Source organism: Acomys minous (assembly GCF_964271855.1).
Source record: "Acomys minous genome assembly, chromosome: 6".
Classification (NCBI taxonomy): Eukaryota; Metazoa; Chordata; class Mammalia; order Rodentia; family Muridae; genus Acomys; species Acomys minous.
The window spans coordinates 81300025-81320453 of NC_140487.1; the positions used below are offsets into that span (position 1 = coordinate 81300025).

At 40.1% G+C, this 20429-nt stretch overlaps 1 pseudogene across 1 annotated transcript in view; it reads right to left on the reverse strand.

Annotated features, from left to right (window-relative positions):
- The window catches only part of LOC311600661 (leptin receptor-like), a 53417-nt pseudogene that overhangs the window by 11010 nt on the left and 21978 nt on the right, over positions 1–20429 (reverse strand). Inside the window, exons 5-11 of the transcript XR_014783640.1 lie at positions 17320–17525; positions 13210–13352; positions 11463–11607; positions 5624–5914; positions 5355–5472; positions 2809–3008; positions 558–706 (exon numbers count right to left, since the gene is read on the reverse strand). The product of XR_014783640.1 is annotated as a leptin receptor-like (transcript). The remainder of the gene's footprint in view (positions 1–557; positions 707–2808; positions 3009–5354; positions 5473–5623; positions 5915–11462; positions 11608–13209; positions 13353–17319; positions 17526–20429) is intronic.

Consider the following 20429-nt stretch of genomic DNA (forward strand, 5'->3'; position numbering starts at 1 on the left):
TTCCAGGAATAATGTGCTGCAATGAGACCCCAAAACACTGTAAGATGCCGCTGCATGTCTAACTCTCAGTAGTTGTGATCATCTACATCAGGTGGATTATATAAGAAAAAAGGGTTCACAGGGCCCTGCTTCTCGCTGGGGATTTTACTGCTGCTGAGGGACAATGAGACAATCTCCTTACTGGCTAGCCTCTGATGAGCTGCCCATATTTACCAAAGATATAGAAGAGCAACTGGCTAGAGAGAGGAGGGGAATCAGTGGTCAAGGGATACGAGGTTGTAAGAAGGGGTGAATATGATCAAATATACCATAATGTCACCCAGCATTAACTCCGACTAGTATATGCTCATAAAACACTACTAAATAGCATTTAGTAGTCCCAGCACTTGGGAGGCTAAAGCAGCAGGGGTTCACAAGTTCAAGGCCACTCTTAGCTATGGAGTGATTTTTGAGGCTAGCCTGGGCTATACAGAGAAAATCCAATTGAAGGAGAGAGAGGTCCTGGGAGGGAAAGAGAAAGATTAAATGAGAAGAAAATATTTCGAAGTAAAAAGTACCTTCCATTGTATTTCTTTTCCACTTAAGCCATATCGAATCTGGAACTGAAGGTTATTCTCTGCAAAGACTGGATTTTCCCAAGATATTTTCAGTAAGCCAATGTTTACAGTAATTTCTGCTTTCACACTAGAAGGAGGTAGTGGTTTTACTAGAAATTAAAAATATATATATTATGTAATAGTAACTAAAACAGCAATATTAACCATCTTTCTACTTCATATTTCTAAAGCAATATCCTTTTTAAACTCTTGTCTCTACTGTGGGGAGTACTCCATGAATGGAGCAATGGGTTCAATTGCTATAACAACATGTTACATGTTTAAGTACTACACTTTCACACTAGCTGGCAAGAAACTTTTTTCCTAATGGCATCCCTTCCTATCTCAGATCCCATAAGCTCCCCTCCACAGCTACCATGAGCCAGCTCCTAACAGGTTAACACTAGGTAGAGCCCAAGGTCTCCACGGTGACACCCTGTGATGCTCCTCTTCTTTCATTGTTTTGATGGTTACCTCTGCCACTCAACTATCCAAAGAGAGATGGATGGCCTTTGACTGGAATGAGAGGTGCACAACTCTAGTGGCTGAGAGGAATGAAGCCCATAAATTGAGAAACCACGATTATGGCCATGTACAGGCATTATATAGGGGAAATTAGGACAAGCCTCTGTAGATACTCCTGGTCTACCCCCTTCAACCTGTTGATTCCATTAGGCGCTATAAATCAGGGCACTGTTGATTCATAGGGAACAAGGATTGCACAATGTGAGTGCTTAGCATCACTCTCTTCTTCCAAGTGCCACTTCTAAAAACAACTACTGTGCAAAAAGTGTAGTCTCTTGTTTGACCAGTACTCATTGATCACTTAAGACACCAACACTAGTACTTTAGGACATTCAGGACAAAACACCTCAATTTGTCATTAGTATGTAGCTTCTCATGGTCCTTAAATTTCTCACAGCTCATGAATATATTCATCATCAAACCAGCAAGATGATAAAGTGTCTATGTCTGGAAAAGGCCATTTCCTTTCAAGACAAAAAGTGTCATTGTGAGACAGTGTAAGGGTTAGTTCTTTCGTTGTGCGTCAGTGAATCACATGGAGAGATTTGGTGACTGCCAAGCAGAAGTGTACGCTCTGACCACAGTGATGCACACATGAGGGAGTATGGAGAGCTACACACAGCTAATGGGTGATAGAAAATGGTTTTGTGCCTAATCCAAGTTTTAAAGAACTGGAAGACATGGAGATTTACACCCTGAAGCATAATTTCTACATTGCTCACTTTCTAAGGCAAAATGAGCCCAACTTAAACTCTTTGCTCTAGTCTTGGAAAGCAGAACACCCAATGTTATCCAGCTAGCATGTTGTTGACCCCATGTTGTGTGTGAATGTTCATGGATCTTTATTATTCTGAAATACTGAGTTACAGAAATGCACCAGTTGCAGTAAAAAACACAGTGGAATTGTGCAAAGGAAAAGATAATCAACTCCTTGGACATCTATATGAAAAACAGATCTAATAGTTAAAGTAAGTTTATCCTATATTTAACAAAATATGGATTCTACTTCAAATGTGTACTGGTTAATTGAAAAATTATACTAATTTTTGGGATAATTTCTTAACAAAACAATGTATAGCAACAAAAGAAGTTTATTTCTCGAACATTCCACACTGACTTTGGAAGAATACATCCAGTGTCTCAAAGGCTCTTTGAATACTTTCATCTCAATGTACTTCTTGAAAATTTGTCAATATCACGATAGATCTCACTGTCTTTTGTCAAGTTTCTTCACTTCCTTTGGATCGTTTGAATGTCTCTCACACCTAGCCCTTCCAATTAAAGCCTTAAAGTATGAATACTCAGATTATAAAGCCTTCAGACTATCCAAACACAACTTTCAGATTAAAAACAGCAAATGCTTTCAGAACTTCGCTGGAAGGGTATTTGAAAATTTATATTTAAAAAACTCATGAAATTGCAGTTACAGAACTCATCAAGTGCTATATGAAAATGTCCAACTATTATGAATCTATTATTCACATTTAAAAACAAACATGCTACAAATCATATAAAAATAAGCTCAAAATGGTAAAATAAAAACAAAACCTCAATACCAGGAATCTTCTAACGCCAATCATCCTTTAAATTTCTCTATAAACAGAAACAATTTTTTTTCTCCAAAATCAAGTGTGGTTAGAAAATGACATACAAATCTAAGGAAAATACACAATAGAGTCTGACATACCTACAGAATCAGGAAGAACACATGTTGGTGGAGAGTCAAGCGAACCTAAAGGGTGGTTGATCCTGATCCACATTGTATAGCCAGATAATAGGAAGATTGGCTGGAAAACACACTCATAGAAGCCGTCCCTCTGCAAGACGCAGTGTTTGGGCTCAGATGTAGGATGAATAGATGGACTATCAGAACAGTACAGTCTTCTCCTTAAAGATATTTTTAAAAAATAGCCAGTTAACATACAGTATTGATAAGAGGAAGAGAACATTTTAGAAGTATTATTTATTTGTTGTCATAATCATTTTCTCTGTGTACAGATTGATGTCGGGACTAGGAAGGCACCCTTGCTCTCCCAGCTTTATCTAGGTCTTAGTCTTTCCACAAAGAGTAACTCCACAAAAGCACCGCAGGAGCAATGCGTAATGATGGAAGTCAGAAGAGTGAACAAGAACTAAGTTAGGGACAGACCTGCAGGACTCTGTGGTTACACTAGGCCAACGGCTCTCAAATTTCCTAATGCTGGAGCCTTTTTATACAGTTCTTCATGTTGTAGTGACCCCAATCATATAATTATTTTTTCACTGCTTTATAACTTTAATTTTGCTACTGTCAAGAATCATAATGTCAATATTTTTGGAGCTAGAGGTTAGTCAAAGGGTTGGGGACTCCTATGCTAGAGCTTGGAATTGGTGACATGATTGTTGAAATAAGGATCAAAATTAGTATTGAGAGGAACTCCTGGGATGGATGGAGAGCAGGTTCTTGCTTCCAACAGAAATCAGGAATGCAACTGATGTCAATGTTTGGCCTGACGGCCAGTTCTCTAAGATTTCCCAGTCCAAACTGATGTTGTGAAAATAGTACCAAACCCTGCTCCATACATGAATGGTGGGAAATACATTATTCATTTTTCTCAGAACTGATTTTTTATACATTCTGAGTCTTAATCAACCTACATCCTCACAGCACACAATACATTTCTTCAAGACACAGTCCTTTTGTTGCTATTTGCTCTGAAATGGTGTTTAACTGATTAAAGCTCTGACTACACTCCACAGAGATGAAAATGAGAAGGAAAAAGAAAATGGAAACACTAAAGTCTTTTTCATTTACCATCTTTGCAATACTTTCCCCTCAAGATTATCAGTGTGTGTGCATGTGTGTTAAGATAATTAATGGTGAGTGAGGATTGCAATGACTGAGGGATGTGTAATCACTAGTGGGTAGCAAAACAGTAGTGCAGAAACACAGCAGCGAAGGTCTGACTTGGGAAGATGAGCGTCATCATCATGACAGCAGTTACCGTTTATTGACTGCCCCAAGGGAAGGCTTCCTAGAGGAGTTGTACTCTTTAATTACAATGAAATGAAATGTCATTAGTTTCCCCTGAAAACAATGTAAGTCTTACCATTCCTTCTATTTACAGGCAAAGAAATTAACATTTGGGAGATTCAAAACCTCATTACACATTTGTAGTTGGTTGTATGGCCACCCTGTGGATGTACGGATGCTAAGTGAGCCATGCAGCTTACAATATGAGTTTCTGCAGACATTTGTTTGCATGTGAAAATGCATGTGAAGACATATAACTAAAACTGCCTATCGTGAACTTTCACTTGATTTAAAGATATTCATAGCATACAGTATAAAGGCAACAATTTTTCACATTTAAGAGATATAGAAATTGCCAGTTTCCTTCCAATACCACAGAGGGGTTTGACTCAGAACAAGAAGCACAGAGTTCAGATAACAGGGTTTGAGAGGAGGGAGATATTTTCTGAGTTACTTTAGATTTTGAGAACAAATGGACACCTTGTACAAACTGAACACTTTCAATACAGATTTAAATATCAGATCTCAGAGTATAGTGCAGTAAGCACACTGGACAACTATCATGGGAGGCTTTACAAACAAGGATGTTTGTACCTTCCCAGCAGTGAGACATGGTTAAGACATACATGTAGAGAAAAGGGAAATACAGTATGGAGATGGCTTAAATTATTTTTAAACAAAGAGAGATAAAAATAAGTAAGCACAAAATTCTCTTGAAAGAACCAATTACCTCTATTAACTACTGCATGGTTTCTAACATAATTCACTTCATTCTAAAAAAAAAAAGCTATCACATCTTGTAGAATCTTCTCCTCTGTCTCCTTTCTCTGAAACCCTGACCATTAGCTGAGTGATGTGAAACCTAAAATACTGCACAGCCAATGTGAGCCCGCTCTCTGGGTCAAACTACACTTGTGTATGAAATAATACCCTTGCCTCCCCTTCATGGCACTCAAGAGTCAAAAGGCAATTCCAGGAAATTGCCTGGCAGACATGATAATATGACTTTAAAACAAAATACATTTTTTTAAAAAAGCCTTGGGTGTGAATGTTTTGAAAGATTACAATTTATGTAACCCTTCACAATTTTTCTAAAAAAATATATTCAAACTACTGCACAGAGGAAAAATTGTGCCAGATTTCTGTCGTAGTGATCTATTAACAGAAAATGTAACTGTGCCATGGGCCGGGAAAAACAAAGAAACCAATATAATGCATACCTGTGATACCGCAACTGCACAGTACTTCCCACGAGTGATTGGATTGTGCTGGGTGACCATCTGCAAGTCATTTTAGTTAAGTACCCATCAGTTTCACATGATATGTTGATATTGACATCTATTTAAAACACATTAAAATATTAATATAAGGTAAAAACACCAAAGATCATGAAAAAACATTTTCCTTAGGTCTTTAATAGGACTCTAGCACAGTCCATGGTGTCAAGTGACCTTAGGGGACAGAATGAACGAGGCCCTGGGATTCTTACCGATCACATACAGTTCAGCGTAGCGGTGGTGGCACTCCTGCTCACTGCAGCAGTACACTGCATCATAGGCAAACTTCCCGCGAGGTCGGGTGGCTTTCAAGTTGGAAAACGTAACTTTGCTAACATGGTCATCCACAAGGCTATACTGCGTTTCCGGGATTTTCTCAGCCAGATTCATCCACCAAACTATCTGCTTTGAGGAAATAATTTGGTTTGGACCTTTGTAGATGCAATGAAAGGAAGCATTCGAGCCAACGCTTGTCAGGATTTTGGGTGGAAAGTACATGACATCTGTAACAAAGAGACAAAGGTGGGTATTCAGATGGAAACAAAAACCGTCACGTGAGCTATCCATATGACAGGAGAGAGGTTCCCACATTCCCAGTTACCCTGCCAAAACCAAATAAGTCCACTGCGAAGCTGGCTGATGCTATGGAGAGCCCTCTGAGCCTTGAGAACCCGGCTCTCAACTGCATAGCTTCTCAACGTGGAGTTTATTCCTTCCAACTATGCTTTAGCAATGGTCTCTTTCCAAGTGACAGGCAACAGAACTAAGTGAATTTATCATATGCTTGCACAATAATTCATTTCCCCCAGGCTATTAAAACTGAATGTGCATGTATGTTTACACACACACACACACACACACACACACACACACACACACACACACACACCAATAAGTAATAAATAAGTGTTAAAGAAAAAAAGAGGGACCAGTGAGATGGCTCAGCAGGTAAAAGTGCTTGCCAACAAGCCTGATGACCTGAGTTCAATCCCTAGGACTGACAGGATGGATGATGAAACTGACTCCCACAAGTTGTCCTATGACCTGAACATGTGCATCATGTTCAACATGCAAAATAAATGTAATTTTAAAATTTCAGGAGAATCAGTGAAACATAGTGTAGGTTCTTCGCACAGATAACTATGGCACAACATATTGAAGAAAGCAGGCTTGATAGGTATTGTTTTCTTCAGTTATGAAAGAGTCTGACAAACATGTAAAGAAATAGGTAAATGTTTTTGGTTACCTTCTACAAAGGTGCAGATTCATGCTCATAATTGAGTCTCTTCGTTAACAGATTATTTGAAAAACTTCAAGATGTTTTAGTTTAACATCAAATGAATCTAGTGAGGCTTATTCGAGAACTAAAGTTAGAATGTATAGGGTTTGTGCCTGGTTAAATGCTTAAATGTAAGCTTTAAAACAAAAAATAAAAAGTGACCATCTCGTGGCTGGAGAGATGGGTCAGTGATTAAGAGTACCGGCTGCTCTTCCATAAGTCCTATGTTCAATTCCCTGCAACCATAAACATGTGTAATGGGAACTGATGCCCTGTCTTGTCCTACAGGCATACATGCAAATACAGCACTCCTCTGCATAAAGAAATACTTTAAACGTGACAGTCTATAAAATTCAGGTAGCTTTACCTAAACTGTGTTTATTTAATACATCCTTTCATTCCAGGGCGGCTGCTGATTCTTCTCTCAAGAAAACATGGAGCTGGGGAGATGGTTCAGAGATTAAGAGCACTTACTGCTCTTCCAGAGGTCCTGAGTTCACTTCCGAAAACCACATGGTGGTTCACAACCATCTATTATGTGATCTGATGCCCTCTTCTGGCCTGCAGGTGTACATGCAGGCAGAGCACTGTATGCATAATAAATAAATTTTTAAAGAAAGAAAGAAAGAAAGAAAGAAAGAAAGAAAGAAAGAAAGAAAGAAAGAAAGAAAACACATGGAGCCTGCTCACACAGATTTCATCAGCACAGATGGTACTGTAAAGAGAAATACTTTTGGGAGCTTCTTAAGTGGATAAGTCTTTGTCCTCACTGCAAGCATCTGAGTTTTGTTCTTATGTGATGATTTTTTTCTTAATCCTCACCTAGTAGCCCTCAGAAGCAGCTAAGCCATTCAAGATTTTGAGGCAGTATTATGGTCAAGACCATAAAAGCCTCCAAAAGCTCAAAAGCTGGAAGCTGGGGGAGCATCACACACTGCTAGGATCTGTGAAGCCTCCATGAAGGATAGTCCATCTGAAAGAGCTGGATACCTGGGAGAATGCCCAGGATAAGGACGGGGACTCAGGCTCCTTCTGCACCACTGTTTGCTTTGGGGCAGCTGTGAGCTGAACAGATCTCTCCTGCAGACTATGGTGTCATAGTTTCAAAGCAATCGGGTCAAGATTAAAGCCAAAATATGAGCCAAAATGAAAATTTTCATCTTTTAAGATTGATTTTTGTGGGAATTTTGACTGGATGGTAGCTATTTACTCACACTTTTTTCCCCCAATGTTTTTCTGTTTGGGATGTCTGAAGCTTAGCAATATATTTGAGTGATATATAAAAGTCTAGTTGTTAAGTCATGTGACTGACTATTGAAGAAGCTAACAGACTGACAAAGCTGTGTGCATGTGTGTGCTTCATTATGTTATCTGACCACTTATACAAGAATGCAAAACATGAGCTGGAGTTTGAAAACCTAAGCAAATCTAAACTTTCAGATATTGACATCCATTGTAAAGAGAAGCAGAACTGGAAATGAAACATATCCATCTTGCCACAAAGTCGTATTTTTTATGAACTTAAATACTGTAAGAATGCTGCTAATAATTACTATTCTAGAAAAGCATTCCCATTCAGCCTTAAATCCTAGAAAACTTTAAAAAATGACACTTATTCTTATAGCAGTGCTTGTCTTTTTTTTTTTTAACGAAGGGGAGGTTTTAGATTTTAAAACAACAACAAGAACAGAAAGAAAGAGCTTTCCAGGGAAAGTAAACATATTGCCTAATAGTTAATAAAGAGATTTTCAGTGTAGGTGGGCGTGGCAACCTTTGCTTTGCTCAGCTTCCCTCGTCACCTGACCCCACAGGACCACATAGAATGCCTCCACCTGGAATACTGTGCTTTACCCCACCCCACCCCACGCCCTGATGTGACTCATAGGACACATCTAATCAGTAAGAGCTGCTTATAGAAGATGCAGCTTCACCTAGGAAATGACCCAGAAGTTCAAGACATGAGTTATCAGCATCCTATTACACGCACGGCGACAGTAGAAAGTCACTTGAGGAATAAAGATATAAGATTGTTGTCTACAGTCTTCATGCCATGTCCCTGAGACTTCCAGCTTGACCTGTCTCACAATCTCACTTTGTGCCAAGCAATTAGTGTTGATGCTAAGATAGTGCCTGATATTCGCTGCACATTTATCAAGAGTCAGGTGCGGTCACAAGCACTTGGCTGTATTATTTCCCACTAGTCATATGCACATTCCGATCTTACAAGCAAGGAAACTGAGGCACAGAAAGGTGAAGAACCTCTCCAAAGAAATCATGATGATGCTCCCTGTGTGACCTGGTAGACTCAAAACCAACACTTCTACGAAACAGACTGCTTTCTGACTAATTAACACTTCTAAAATAATAAGTAATCAATAAGGAGAGTTGTTGAATGGAATGGACTGACTGCGCCCTCGCTGTCCTACATTGCTATTTCTGTGTTACCACAACCCACCCGAGTAAGACTGAACAAGCAGAACCAAACTGAACAGTTAAGTGACTTTGCAACTTAGCTGTGGCAGGGTTGGAAACTGGACAAGATGCTTGGGGCTCTGGGAGGCACTGCGTCTCACCTCTCTGGGAAACCTGTGGCTAAACTGCAATTTCTCTGATATTAAAAATAACATTGAAAGTTGGCAGAAAGGAAAGGAGGACAGTTGCCTGACACGCAGGTCTATGAGTCACTGCAGACAAATGGAAACCCCAGGAGTCACTCACACCTGAAAACGATTGCTGAGTCTCGTGGGCAAGAGTGGAAGTGTACATCAAATGTAAAATAGCCTCAGTGAGTGCCCAAGAGTGTCTGTTGTACCTACAGCGTTCTCTGCAGTAACCAGCTCTGGGCTGGACTTCCAGGTAGAGATAAGATGGACCTTCTTAGCTGATACCAACAGGCTGTTGAAGTGGTTATGAACAACAAAGTAGCTGATTCCAAGAAAAGAGCAAGACAAACCCCCACCCACCATGTGAAAAGTTTCCACCAAGCTAGGAAAACCTGCTGTATGGATAAAATAAAAAAATTATTCTGGAAAGCAGATACTACGGAAAGCAAACGTGTCTGCAGGAAACAGTTGAAAGACGTTGCTGCGCATGAACTACAGAATGACAGCTCCTGCAAGATGCCTGGATCTTCAGATACACCGGCAAGACTTTTGACATGAATACAAAGTTGATCCTCTGTAGTTATTATAAATCCAGAGATCAAATGAAAGAATTCAAAACAACTAGAGTATGAGGATAACGAAAAAGAAAATCCTACAGTTTTCCCCCTTCCAGGGGAAAACACGGTACCCACCTTCAGGAAGGAACCACCCTCTAAAGACACTAGCATTATGCCAGTGCTATTTGGTGACACTACAAAAGGTCATGGGGCTGGGAGGGAAAGTGATGTTCCTAGGTCCCCAGACCCTTGCTTGATTACCCAGCCCTGTGCAAGGGGCTAGGAGTCCACCCCAGCAGGTAGTGAATGCTTAAGGAAGAAAAACCCGCTGAAGCAGCCCCTGCTGTTCCTGCTACTGCCCTCAATGCTGGAGCCAAAGTACTCGCCAGGACAGGGCGATCCCCAACTTTAGCCCCACTTCCAGGAACTAGAGCTCCTCTACCTGGTTTGAGACCACTCATGGGCCCATCAACCAGCCTGTCCTCTGATCAAAAAACACTGATGTGCATGCCTCTCTTCATGAATAAATGGCCTACACCAGAAATTAGAGTTCTACCCTCCCCAGGAATGCATGCACCAAAACACTAGGGTGTTTGCTTCCCCCTGTATGCATCTTATGAGATTGTGTAGCCTGTGAGCTCTCTGTACCATCATTCTGTATTAATTATAGCTAATAAAAATATAGAGAGAGCTGGTGAGATGGCCCACTAAGCGAAGAGCTTGATGCACAAGCCTGAGAACCCATGCTCAGGAGCCCAGCACCACATAACACGCAGAGCACAGAAAACGGGCCTTAGCACTGTAAAGGAGAGACAGGAAGTTCTAGAGGCTGGCCCAGCCAGCTAATCCAGCTGACTCAGCAAGCTACAGGATCAAAAAGAGACCCTATCTCAAAAAGTATGTTCAAAAATGATGGAGGAAGATGGCCAAATTCAACCTATGGCCTCTGCAAGTGCACACATGCACACGCGCTCACGCACACACATGTGCAGACTTGCACACACATGTATGCATTCTCGCACATATGCACACCTCTAGAAGTAAGCATTTAATATCTAACATGGTATGATGAATACACTTGGCTTCGAAATGTAAATTAAAGAATTAAGAACATAAATCATATGTTTAGGTTTCTAAAGTGGAAATTTCAAGTTAACGTTGTATCTTTTTGAAGTGTTTGACTATGTACCTAAGGCTGTTTCAAACTTATCTTCTTCTTGCCACATGTTCTAGAATACTATTTCCTTTTTTTTTCATATTAAAAAAATCAATAAAAGGGTGCTTTGGAAGCACATACATAGGAACTCGGATGCAATTTTCATGAACAAATTATTCTGTTCAAGATTTAAGTAAAATGTAGCTGGGCACAGGCACAAGACATGTCTTTAATCCCAGCACTCAAGAGGCTTAAGGCAGGAAGAATGTCAGTCCAAAGTCTGCCTAAACTGATGTAGACCTTGTCTTCAAAGAGAATTTTAAATACAGTTTTAATATTTAAATATTAATACTTAGATATTAATATTTAATATTTGAAGATGCTCCTGATATACCAGTGGCAAGGAAGGCAGGGTCTGGGAAAATATTTCCAGAGAGCAACTTCTGCAAGGCCTACCTTGTATGGTAAAGACTTGAGGTGAACTCCAGTCACTCCAGATTCCTGAGCCACCCAGTCTCTTGCTTCTCACCTGGACCTGGTAGGAAGATCCAGGAAACACGTTGTGTACCACCAGAGATGAAGCTGAGACGATTTCAGCAGCCTGTGAAATGCCATGTTGAAACATTAGAGCATCAAGTTGATGTGGAATGATTGCCAAAACAGATACCATGCAAGCCTCAGCAAGCCTCAAAGTGTTATAATCTTACAGATGAATTGCCTGGTTACAGAATTAAACCAGAAATCAGGGACAATGTGAAAAATAAACACTGTGCATCTATCAGGGAAATTTTAAAGCACCTGTAGATCAAACAAAAACTGGTATAACTGATAAATACTAACTGATGTCTACATGCCATCATGTCTATATGATCTTTAGGATGTTTAAGTAGCCACTTTGCCATCTGTTATACATCTGGTAAAAAAACGTGCAGAGGTGTAGAGAAGACTGTAGGATCCCGAAGGAAAGCTACACAGAAGAGGGACAGCAGTTATACTAAGGTCCTGACCCTGATGATGAACAGGACAAGAGTCGACACACTGCTTATAAACCAGAGGGGAAGACATGAGGCCAAACCCTGTAGAAAACAAACTCGTGCATCACACTGAGTTTTCAAAAAATGTGCTTCAATGGAACTCCCTGGTCTCTTCAAGACGATGAGGGGAAGAAACAAGTCATAGTTTAAAAACCATGAAAAGCATGAGGTATGCAATAGAACATTATCAGGACGTCCATACTTATACTTCTGTGATCTCCAATTTACTAATGAGAAAGCACCTCACAGTAGCCTTAACTCTGTATGGATACACCTGACACCAAGGACTCCCAAACTAATAAGACCTTAGAAAAGTAACATGGTTCTAAAAAGATTGGTTTTTACCTTGGAAAAATGATGTAGTGCTTAGGCTGCCTATGTGCCATTGAGGTTTTCATGTGACTCCACAGGCCACTCATGCCCTCCTCCTCCTTCCCCAGCCCTGTCTCTGTTACCATCCACTGCCACAGTTGTCTTCACTCAGCCTCTGCCATACAGGCCCCTGCATTGCTGGTCCACCTGCTTGTCACCCAGTCCCCCAGACACCTACACAGCGGTCTCCTTCAAATCTTTGACCCAGTGCCATGCCCCCATGAGGCCTGCCCCAGCCTCCACTTGCTGTGCCATTCCTTCCTCATCCTCTCACCCTGCTCTATGATCCCAAAGCATCTCACTGCATGTATGCCAGCTCCTAACAATAAAGAGGTGCTCACAAAACATTTCAGCAGAGGAGGATGCTGAGCGATTCCATGACACAAATGCATACACGGTGTGCCAGCACACTGAGCAGCGAAGAAGGCTGCACTGTCAACCAGCAGTCTACCAATGAAAACTGGTGTAGTTGTAAGTTAAAATCTGGTAAGCATCCAGGCAGTGGCATATACACTTTTAATCCTAGCAATCCAGAGGCAGAGGGAGGCAGAGCTCTGAGTTTGAGGACAGGCTAGTCTGCAGAGCAAGTTCCAAGACAGCCAGGACTACACAGAGAAACCCTATGTCAAAAATTTATAACTGATCTCCTTAGTGTATAAATTATCTCACTATGCAATATTCTATATAATCCCTTCTACTCTAAGAAGCACAGGCATATTTAGCAGGCAAGGGTAATTTCTATGAGACTTGGGAATCTTTAATAGCTTCTCAATTTTTCTTTACGAAAATATACTTACCTCTCTTCTAACTGTAGAATTCTCTGAATATTTCACTTGATATTGAAGTGGAAATGGTGCCACTGTTGGGCTGCTCCAAGAAATCTTTAAATTACCATCATCTGTGATTTCCATGCACAAACCCAATGGCGGATCAGGCTTCACTTAAGGGGGAAGAAAAAGACATTTAAGTCAGGCAATTTTTAGGGTAATCATATCTGAGTAAAATGAAGTTGAAATAAATTGTCAGCATATCTTGCCTTTCAAATACTTAAAAACTTCCCACATTCTAGGGCTAATTACAGAGCTTAGGCAGACATGCATGTTGGGCTGTCCCTCTTGTACTGTATTCATCACAGCAAACCCCTGACTTCACTTCTCTTCTTTATGTGGCAAAGACTATAAACCAGTAAATGAGAATATCTTGATAAATGTGATTTTCTTCTCTACAAAGTTTGTCTAACTTTACTTTGCCTGATGATATTCAGACTCACTTGCATTCTCTGCCTAGGTCCGGTCACTGTGCTTGCCTCTGCTGCTCATGAGGACAACAGCAGTGTGTAGAACACTATGCAGAAAATGCACAGAGCTGGGCAAGAATCAGCATACTAATTCACATAAAATATCAGTCCAAACATACCTATTCCACTCAGAACAAACATTACCAGGCAATAAATGCATCATCAGAAGTGCCTGCCAGTCCATAGGTACAGGGGAGGGTTTTCCTGGCTTAATAGAGAATATTAACTAAGTGAAGGATTCCTGGGTTCAAATGTACATATGTCTATTAGCATTAATATATGTAAGTACTTTATTACTTCAACCAATAAGAAAACATTTTAAATATGTAAAGAAACCATTTAAACATCTTACAGGTAAAGATTATTTTAATAAATTGTGATTCGTGCCATATAGAAAACTTAAGCAGCCATTAAAAATCATATTACAGTGAATATGTTCAAGAGGCTTATTACAAATTCATGCTTTGATTCTGTTATAAAACTTACTGTATTTTTGTTTACATGTATATCTGTGTGTACATTCATGTGCCCTATGAAAACAGAAAGTGATGTTGGAACCCCCAAGAATGAGAGTTACAAGCAGTTGTGAGCAGCCATGTGAGTGCATGGGACCAAACCTGGGTCGTCTGTTAGTGCTTCAGAAGCTAAGCCATCTCTCCAGTCTCCATTCTCGTATTCTTGAGTTGTTAAAATTAGCAAATAGAATATATCGAAATTTTATTGTGTTCCCAGGACCAAAAAAATGCAAAAACTTAAAAACAAATGCACCAAAGAGTAGCAAAATTATATATAATTGCAGACTGTTTCACATTTCCTAGAAAGTCATACTAAAATATATCTTAAAATGTTTCCCTGGCTCCCCTATGCCCAGCTCAGCACTTTCTGCCACTCACCCACTCTATTGGAGAAACATCTTCAGAAGAGCTGGGGAGACTTGCCTTCCACCCAGCCCACTCAGCTACCCAACCTACCTTGGTCAGCTCTTCCTTAGCAATCACAAAGTCTGCTCCGATCAAGACCACTACTCTGAAGCAAATCTGATGGCATTTTCCAATTAAGTTTATTCTACCTCTCAGCACAGCATCCTATACAGCTATATACACCCTATATACACAGTTTCTAAGACAACACAGCCTCCTTCATCTGTACTAATATCTGTTAGGTTTCTTTTTCTTCTGAATTCTTACTGGGTCATCTCATAGAATCCATATAATGACAACTCCCAAATATTTATCTCCCCTGAACTTTGGAGTCTTACAGCCAACTGTCTATTCAACACCTCATAGGACTCTAAAAGTCATCTCAAACACAAAAATGGCCTTATTGCTGCATTTCCACCTAATACCCATCGTTGGAATTTTTAGGGGCAAACTGAAGGGTCCGTTTCTCTCAGTCCTTCAGATCCTACAAGCAAATTCACCAGTTCCACATATCTTTATTGCTATCACCCTACCCTGGCTGGCAAATCCCTTCAGCCTCCTATCCAGGCTCTTCCTCCTACCAATTCACCTCTTCTTCACTCCCTAATAAATTCATTCTTCATGAGGTAGAGTAAAATTTGAACACACAGATAGGTGTGATCATATGGTATGTCTGATCCGATCAGACCCTCAATCGAAAGTTTCCATTTGATTGGAATAAAATCCAAACTCTGGAACTCTGGACCTGATGCCCTCTGTCCCTCAATAACTCTGAGCTAATCTTTTATGAGTCGTACTTCATTGACTCCATGCATAGAGACATCCTCCGGTTCCTCAACTCATCACAGAGATTTTTGTCTTCAGCACAGGGAATGTGTTCTTGCTTGAAACATTTTTTACTTTGACGTTTTACATGCATACCTCCTTTTCACTTAGTTAATAATAAAGAGATCTTTGGCCATGATAACAGAAATAGTAATTCCCCAAGTCATTACTGCTACATGATATGTCTTAATTCTTTTACAACACTTAAAAATTTGGGGTACGTCAGGTTCAAATATAAGATATTTTTTGCCGGGCATTGGTTGTACACACCTTTAGAGCCAGCACTTCAGAGAGACAGAGGCAGACAGATCTTTGAGTTTGAGGCCAGCCTGGTCTGCAGAGCCAGTTTCAGGATGGCCAAGGAAAACTTTTTGATATTTTTCAAAAATTATCTCTGCCTTAGGACAGAATTAGGAATTTCTGAATACATATAAATTCGATGGTCATACTTTCCCTTAACTACAATACTTGGAAAACAAATTCAATGAAATAGTAATCTAAATGCTTTGTAAATTTACCAGGTAGAACCAGTTTTAAACAGATAAAAAATATGATGTCAAATAAATGTTTCATTATTTTTTCCCTATTGACAGTGATTTGACAATTGAATTGCTTGAGTATTGTTATCATTATGTCATAAAAATCCACACCTATGTCTCTAGAGAGCAAATTACATGAAAGACTTAATCTTAAAATAAAATACTAAACAAGGGTTCAAAAGTAACAGCTTAAGTCGTATAAAAAGAAGCAATGTTTGGAACTGTGTGGACAACTGTGACAGATAAATGGAAAAGTGTACTCAGTCACAGCAAGACCCATGAATCAAAGCCAAATGTGGAGAGCTGGTGAGAGGGTAGGGAGATTACCAAGCTGGTAAAATGCCTGCCACCTAAGTCTGGAGCCCCAGCACCTACATAACACCAAGGCATGGTGATGTGTGCCTACAGTCTGAGTACTCAAGGGACCCAGACAGGAGGGGTCCTGGAGCTCACTGGCCAGGTATCTTGCCAAATTGGTGAGCTACAGACTCACTGAGGCACCCTCTCCCAATGAAATAAAATAAAACAAGGAAGTGCAATAAGGGAAGAAGCCCAGCATTGACCTTCAGCCTCCACATGCACCTGCCCACACACATGCACACACATGTAGAGTTGCCTGTTATCAATTGAGAAAATTTAAATTTAAAAATTTACAAAGCTGCTGAGTAGCATGCCATTGAACGCAATGTACACCCATGTATATATAAAACTGAGAAAGTCCCTTAATACCCATCTGTGTTATCACAGCTATGACCTGAACATTTAAGCTTGTCAAAGGAATCTTGAGGATCCTAGCAATAAGAAAATTAGATTTTTCACCCATGTGAGACTGTCTTGTCCTCAAGCTGTGCAGGGGATGGATTGACTGTTTATTGGTCTGTTGCTGACTCTGCTCACTACACCAGTCCTGCTGTGTGAGTAGGAACTCTCCCCTGTTCCACACACTGTTTCCAACCCTGATGATAGTCTCTGTACACATGAATTTAAGATCGGCTTATTAGAAGAATGAATTCGGTCAAAAATTATTTTAATAATTTTCAAAAATGGTTATCTGACATGGTAATTAATTAATACACATCCATTCACTAAATCCAAGACTCAGAGAACCCACAGCTGCTGCTTCAGAAGACCATTTAAGTGGTAACCTTAGAGGCAGTTTCTATTATGAGCACATTGGAGAAGCTGCCTATCGTAGTACACTTTCCATCTTTTCGGTATTGACCACAGTAGTGTAAGCCATGAAAACTCTTGGCCCATAGGAACCTCTCAACCCCTTTCTGTGGCTGATTTTTTTCAAGGTCACTGTCTTTCTGAAGTGCAACTTACCAATAAGCATGGGCTGCACTGCCATTAGGGGAGACTGGAAAGTCACACCCGCAGATATGATTTCCAAACACATCACGAGGGAGTAGTTGAGTCTGGCTCTTGGTACCGGCACACGGCACTCACATTCCTGGAGGCTGCAGTTGCACTGCACAGTCTGAAAGCTGTCTTTCAGGGGGGCCAAAGGCAAGTCATCTATGATGTCAGGCCTGTATTTAAATATAAGAACAAAATGTGAGGATGGGTATGGAAGTACTGGACAGGTTTTGAAAGCAGGACATCAAATCCAGCTTCAGGACGGGCTCTACCAGAAAAAACAAAGAAAGCAAGAAACAAAGACTAGAGATAGATCAGATTAACTGTCAAGCCAGAGGGTCAGAAAGGCATTAACAAGAAAGAAAACCACAGCCCTGAGATAGCACCCACAGTGAAAATATCCTTTAAAACAAATATGAAAAAATGGCTTTTTTTGTCAGACAAAGAGTCATCCTCAGAGCTGCATTATAAAAATGCTGAAGGAAGGCTTTGGATACAAAATAAATAAATAAAATTATAAAAATGATAAAGGAAGATTTTGGATAAAAAATAAATAAATAAAAGAAGACTGAAATTTGGTGTCACACAAAGGAGTGAAGTTGAACTTCGAGGATAATTATTTATTGGCTAATTAAAGCAAAAATGGCAACCACATATTTACAGGGTATGGCATAGACTGAACTAAAGTATGAAGTAGCAGCACCAAGCTTGGGAGAGCTGGAAGTATACAACTGAAGTGTCACATGACATACAAAGTATTACAGATTCCCTTAGATTCTAAGACATGTCATAATTCAAAAGCCACTAAAATACTAAGTCTTATAGATATAGCTAATAGGCAACAAAGCTGATTAAATGAAAGCATAAAAATAATCTAAAATAATGGAGAAATACAACTGTGTGGTGGCACACACCTTTAACACCAGTACTTAGGAGGCAGAGGCAGGCAGATCTCTGAGTGTGAGTCCAGCCTGGTCTACAGAGTTGGTCCCAGGACAGCCATAGCTACACAGAAAAAGCTTGTCTTTTAAAAACTGGGAGGAAAAGGACAAGAAATATTAGAAAAGAGGCAGGAGGCTTGACAACAGAGTTGGCAGCATGAAATGCAAATGGTCTAAATGTTCCATTCATAAGGCAGTCAGTAGCAAACTGTGCAGAAAGTAGCACCAAATTATAAACCTCTCATAAGAACTCAATTTTAGCACTAAAACTCTAATTTAGTGAAGGAGGTGGTTAGAAAAAGATATGCTATTTCAAAATAATCAAAATAAAGGTGAATGGCTATTCTTATGTCAATAAAGTGGAATTCAGCACAATAACTATTTACCAAGGTAGAGAAAGTCATTCATAACAAAGAAAGATTGTGGAGGAGGTCACTAAATGTACATAATATGTATGTTCCCAGTAACGGGCAGAAATAGGCTAATTCATAATTACTGGTGAAATGTCTAACTTTTCTCTAATAATTAACAGAAGAAGTAAACAAAATAATTCAGGATTAAGAGCTGAAAAACACTGTTAAACAACTTGGCCCGTGTAGTGAGATTTGTTCTCCACATCCTAGCCATAGAAGGTCACCTCACAGGAAGCCAGCATATAGAATTGCCAATTTGTGCAAAATAAGCCATCTCTTCCATAGGACAGACAATGTTTGCCAAGAGAATCAGAATTTCTGATAGGGAAAGGAGAAAGTAGACCCAAATATGACTTGCTACTACCTAATTAATTCTTACTTGCTTTCAAATGAAAAAAAAAGCCTGTTCATATACATAAAAATTAAATATAGTGTGAAAATGAAGAAGAGAGGAGGACAAGGACAAGGACAAGGAGGAGAAGGGAGGGGCTGAGGAGATGGTTGAGCGGGTAAGTGCTTGTTACATAATTATGAGGACCTTATTCTGAATTCAAAGAACCCACATAAATGCTGAGTGTGATTCCAATTCTCTTACTACAAAAGGGAAGCAGGAACAGGAGAATCCCCAGAAGCGCTCGGGATGGCTAACCTAATGTGTTAGCAACAATTAGGAAACCCTGCCTCCAAACAAGATGGGATGTGAGGGCTGACACTCCAGGTTGTAGTCTGACCTACACACACACACACACATACACACACACACACACACACACACACACACACACACACATACACACACACACACACACAGAGACTATTTAATTCTTATGTATATGAACAAAATTTATGTAAAAGTAAATAATAATGAGAGAACATTTGTCAAATTGGTTTTAAATTTGGCTTCTTTGCAAACTTAACCTTGAGCAAAATTTTCTCATTGGAGACCTAAGTATTTAGAACTTAAAATTCATCGTTAACAAGCACACGTGGTTCATAGAAGGTACATTTAGTCCTCTGACTTTTGATACTCTCTTTTTCTTCCCAGGAAAATCTCTCTATAAAACCATTAGCACTCTCTAAGCCAGGCCTAGGCTATATTAGTATGAGAATACTACCAAAGTGTGACTCCTGAGGTCCTGACTCAGGGAAGCTGACAGCATACCCTAGTGTACATCCTTTAAAGAGGAACTCTACCCACATTAGCTTTGCAAATTGCCTATTTGAAGTGACAATGAGCTGGAAATATGCTTCCACAAAACTATACCTTGCTAATAACAAAATCAAAGATGATAGACCTCATTTGAAAAATTCAGCATGTCTAAGGTCATGGATTTGGTGTCTTTTATAAATCCAAATGTTGAGAGGCCAGCACCATCTATTTCACCATGACCATCTGAGAGTCACCATTTATTCTGGGGAAGGAAGGGCTCCCTTCCTCTCTGAAGGCTGTAAGGCCAGGCCCTCCTTCCTGCCAGCCTCAGAGTCCATTCGGTACTTCACCCTTTTCTGCCAGAGAAACTGGCTCTTGCACTTTCATTTCCTGCCCAGCAGCAGTGGAGGGGACTTAGAACAACAGTGGCACCATAGCACGGGGCAATAGAATCTCCAGTTAGCACAAAAAATGGTGGGGGGAGGTGCCTACAGAGATGAGCGGTCCCTCCTTGGACATGCAGCCCCCATGGATCTACTAGACAACAACAGTAGCCACTGGACAGACACACCT